The sequence below is a fragment of the Psittacula echo genome (assembly GCF_963264785.1).
Source record: "Psittacula echo genome assembly, chromosome: 7".
In the NCBI taxonomy this organism is placed as follows: Eukaryota; Metazoa; Chordata; class Aves; order Psittaciformes; family Psittacidae; genus Psittacula; species Psittacula echo.
The window spans coordinates 16,651,920-16,657,373 of record NC_137740.1 but is presented as its reverse complement, the minus strand read 5'-3'; positions in this window follow the sequence as shown (position 1 = coordinate 16,657,373).

Genomic DNA, 5,454 nt, shown 5'->3' with positions numbered 1-5,454 from the left:
TCAGCTATAGGTAAGTTTTTTTGCATGGTTGGGAACTTCCTTGGCAAGCATTGTATGAAAGATGATGAAAAGATTGTTGCTTTTTTTACACTTACTTTTGATTTATTAGTATTACACTGTTGTGTTGCCGGAACCTGGAGGACAAATTCAGGCAGAAACAATGCCATGGAGTTGACTTGCCTAATTACTTCTATTTCAAGTACAAGTTCATTGAAAGAAAATATGTAACAACTGAGCCCGCAGTTCATTTGGTCAGGTGTCTTTGGAATCATCATCTGTGAAGTACTGTATTTCACCCTTTGATCTTTATAAATTTCTTTCAATGAGAACACAGCACTTCCTGTAGCTTTAGAGCACTTCCAGTATAGTACTGCATGGTGTTAACCAGATGATCTCGGAAACTTTCAGTGGTACTGACTGCCCCAGGGCTGGATGGACTATTACATTAGACGTTCCACTTTGTATGAATGGGGCTATCTGCTCCCTAGAAATGCTTCCTGTAGCAGATGATGTTCACTTCAGTCTGAGTGTGTTGGCTAGAACTTGGCCTTGATATGTGTTCTTAACTGCTAGGGGTTGACTTGGGAAGTTCTGGCTTCTTAGTGTTTCAGGTGGCAAAGGTAATTTGGAATGCTGTCCTGGTGTGAGTAAGGTGAGTGGCAGCTTCTTAATTTCTTTCTTCCCTTAAACTTGAGGGTGAGGGTGTAAAAAATGTTCTGGATTCACCTTTTCTGGTAGGTTGAAAATCGTTTTATTAGCAGGCCCGTCTTCATCTTCTGCCTCTCCTCTGGATGTGTAAAGGAGAGGTTTGCAGCTTCTCCAGCAGCATTTCTGGCCATTGGTAGGAGCAGTGGTGACTGAGCTCTGGAAGGATGTGGTGTTACTCAAATTTTTCCTGCTTAGCGTTTGCCTTCCTGATAATATTTTTGTTGGAAATTAATGCCATTTTGTCTTGCTTAGGCTACTGCTAGATGTCTCACAGAGACAGTTTTTGTCAGTGTTGTCATGTAGCCAGGCTTTGCAAACTTTGATGCTTCTCTTGATGAAATGTCTTTGACAGAGAACCTTCTCCATATTCCCAGTCTGAGCAGTGCCTTGCTGTGGCCTGAGCTGCCACTACAGCTTGTGGGTAAAAATTATATTGCTACCTATAGCCAAGACTTTACACTCTCAGGCAAAGATTTTCTGTAACTTTTCATCAAACAGATGCTAATTGTGTGATCTAGAACAGAGGATTACTGCTTTCTACTCAAGATATGTCAGTTTTACTCTGTTCAGAAGTACAATTTGTTGGGGTCAGTGTTAGTTTTTTAGTGTGTGCTCTGGGGTCTGGGATAACCAAAGTGCTCTTTAAGCAGACAGCAGAAGACATTAATTGGTTGATGACAAAGTTTCTTGTCCCATACAGTGTATAATCTTGATTTGTTATGTGTAAGATGCTGGTGTTTTCTGCTTTATGAACAGTGTGAGAGGCTCATTGCCTTCTGAGGTCTAGTGTGTTCTCTTCCCTAAAGTGAGTGAGGTACATCCTGCACACTTGGTACTGTGGGCCATGGTGAATGAGCCCCGAGGCTCTGACTCAAGCTATTTCTTTCCAATTTAGTAGGACACTGAGTGTGACCTGCTAAAGCCGTTGCTCAGATAAATACTTTGTGAGAGAATCCTTGAGGAATGAGGAAAAGTATTATCAACCAAAGGAATATAGAAAATACTTGGAATTCTCACTGATTTTAAGAGTTAATTTCTATAATGGCATCATAAAGCCTTGACTATTATTGAGTTTTTTAAAATTACTTTTTATCATATGAGCTGCTTGGTGGCTGGACTTCTGCTTCCGCCCTACCATATTAGCACAGGTCGCTAATGTATTGTAGAAACCAATTTGTGTCTTCACCATCTGTCTATGGTAGGCTTTTTTTTCTCTTGGAAAAAAGATAAGAGCTAGTTGCTGGAGTTTCTAATTGGTTCTGTATTCCATAGAGGTTAAATTTAACAGGAAATCTGACATATGTTGACTCTTAATTCTGTGCATTAATACAGATTTGAATACAATAGGTGGTCCCACTCCAGCTGCTAAGGAAGTGGTGCACAGTAATGGAAGCAGAACTGGAGCATAGGGTTTTGCAAAGTGTTTTGAAAGATAAGCCGTTTGGTTGTCTTGTTCCATGGGAATAACAAGCTTTTGCTAATTGCTCATAGAAGTTAAAAAAGGAGGACAGAAGTGGATGGAAAGGCAGTGATGAGGTTGCATTAGAAACAGGCAGGAAGGAGAAGAAAGCTTCCTGAGCCATCTTTAAGGTGAGCATTCAAGTGAGGGAGGCAGAGTGGATAAGAGTTTGGGCTCCTTTTTTGGGGGACTTCCATTATGGATAAACTGGCAAAAAGCTGCTGGCTTGGAGGCTGTTTAGCATTTCGTGTATAATGTTCATGTATGAGGCTCCACTTAGTCTTTAACACCGTGCCTCTATTTCATGCTGTAGTCATTACCAGGATTTCTGAGAAGTGGAGGAGAGATTTTCTGCTGAGATTTTCTTTCGCCAGTTCTCCAGCTCTTAGCAGACCTGTGAGTAGCTCTGTGCTCATTGGATACATGCCTGTTCTCAGTAAATAGTTCCGGTATGTAGCAATGGATCAGATCTGTCTGATCACAGTCTTTAGCTAAATTTGATTGTGTACCATCTCCTACATTTGAGTTCAGCTTGTTTTTCACAGCAGAGCTGTGTGTGCTTGGTCCTGCCCTTTGGAGATGACATAAGCCTCAATGTTTCTGTATCAGCACTGGGTGTGAGGTGGTTCTTAGTGTGAAAAAAACAAACATGTTTGCAAGAACAGTTACATGTGTGCCACTTCCTTCCAGCACCACATAGCTGTCTGTGCTGTCCTGATCTGCTCATGGAAGTTATTGCTGGTTTATTTGGGTTTTGTATACCAAAGCATGAATCGTGGACCTTCTAACATGCTTTTTAGGCAGTACAGCCCTTCAGACTCACACAGCTCTGGGTGCTCCACGGTCCTGTGTGCTGTGCCTTGTCTCTGCCCGCATCGGAAGCGCCAAACCTTGGTACCAGGGAGGAGGCAAACGCATTCAACCGATTTTTCCCGTTGATGTCGGCGCAGGTGCCGGGGCCGGGCAGCGCCGGGCGGGTTAACGCGGCGCGGGGCGGGGAGCGGCGGGCGGGCGGGCCAGAGCGGCGACGCTCCGGAGGCTGCTGGTGAGTGGGGCCGCGGGGGAAGGGGGAGAACGGGGACGGAGCAGAGCCCCCCGGCACCGGGAGCCGGGTGGGGCGGGCGCGTCCCGGGCCGGCGGTGGGAGCACTTCAGCTGCGGGCGCGGTGAACTCGGTGGCTGAGTTAGTGTGCTGCTGGTAGCCGGGCAGAGCAAAACTTCTTGGAGTTCTGGTAAACTGCCGCTCTCGCTAGAGTCCCCCACGGGAGCAGCTGCCCGTTGACGGTGAGCAGGAAGGGGCGTCCGGCTGGGGCTGGCTCCCGGTCCCGGCCCTGCGGTGCCGCAGCCCTGGGCTGTGCAGGTGCTGCAGCTCCGCACCCTGTGCGCGTCTTCATGTGCTTAAATATATGCAAGGTATGGATATTGCCTACATGTACGCATGTGAGCGTTTGTACGCGTCAAGCTTAGTTTGCACACCTCTGGATTTGTGTATCATGTTCTGCGGAGGTGCTGGCAGTGAGTTTACACCGCGTGGTGCGTGGCACAGATTCTTCATGAAGTTTCCTATAAGGTCTCGTCTTAATCTATGCAATATACGGACAAATGCAATGGCATCATTTTCCATTATATCTGTTGATTAGGTTTTTTTCTTAAGGAAAAAAAAAAAGGGGGGGGTTGGAGGAGAGAGGGTAATGCATGTTTGTACCTTTGTGTTTCCAGAGGCTGTGTAGGTAGGTCTGTTCTCCCTTCTGTAATGTAATTCTAGAAAGACATTTCTTGTTACAGGTTGGTAAGGTGCTTTGCTGTAGTTTTGTTCTTTATGCTGTGCAGACTGTGTGTTTTTGTGCATCGTCTTTTATGCTTATGGTCTTCTAAGAGGTGTAGTAGAAAGCACAACTCAAATCCAGCCATATGATGAAAATCTGATTTTGTCAAATTTATCTGGGTACTGAAAATGAAGTACATTAAATTAAAAAAAATATGCACAAACAGTAAAGTAGCAGCTTTTATTGGCATGTGAAGCTGAAAGGTGCGTTTGACTTTTCACAGCAAGCTAGACTATAGTTTCAGACAAGTTGGGTTGACTGTATCCTTATCCTCCTGTGTTATGAGCTTTAACAAACGTCCTGCAGCATAGTCTTTATGCTATCAGATAATAATTTCTGATATGTAGGTTTTGACATCATAGAGAGTGTATTCCTCTTGGGTCTTAGTCCTAAAGATTTGTGTGTCTGGATTCTACTTTTAATCCATTAGTTTCACTTCCATGTCTCTCAAGTATTTCTCAGAGGCCATCATTTCTACCAGTTCCACTGAAATGTTTGCTTGCAAACCAGGGCCCTGAATCTGTTAACAGATCAGATACAGTCAAGTGGCTTGCCTTAATTGACAGTGGTGTGATTCAGGTCCTCATCAGGTATGTGCTGAAAATAAACAATAGCAGTTCACTTTGGTTGTGACTGTCCTGAAATAGTCTGTGTTTGCATTCTTGTGAAAGAAATCTGTTTTGTTGAATTGTAAAATGGAGCTGATAGCGATCAGTGAACGGACCTGGAAGTTCTGCAGAGGTGGAAAGCTTAGTTTAAAAGCAGAGCAGGTACTTTCTTCTAGGCATATTTCACAATGTACAGGCTGTTTGAATGGCTTTTAAATACTTTAAATGCTGTGTCTGTTTCCGCATTATAGGATGACCTGCCAGCTCCTTCCAGAACCACACTTGAGACTAAATGAAAGCTTTGCAGTAAAGTTTTTTAGTTTGAACTCCATATATAGATTTAGTAAACCATAATTTCAGAAAGTCTTAAATTACCAAAGTCTGAAGTCTAAACTTGTGGTAACTAGTGAGTTACTTTAATATCTGTCTCTAGCAGCTTTCTGCAATGGATCAGAGCTTTAAAAAGCCATTTGGTGCAGTAAAGCAGCTTTGAACTGAAGGGATTTCAGGAGCTGGCACCTGAACTATGTAATAACCGTGGTGTAGGTTCCCCTGTATCTCTGTGCTTCACAGTTCCACTGCCTGTGCCAGCTGCAGCGGCTCACAGAGGAGTAGCCCTGTCACATACATGCACAGGGTGACACTTCTGTGCCCCACAGTGGGTTTTTTTTTTTCTTCTTTAAAAAGCCTCTTTTCTTTAAAGCCTCTTATCAGTCTGTGTGTACAGAGTGCTGTGGTCCGTGGCTGACGGTGCTGCTTCCTCTCTCTGCAACTTAAATATTTAGTCTTGAGGTTCTATGTTTTTGGTAGGTTTAATACTTAAGGATCTTTGTTTGCACCATGTAGCCTTGGTG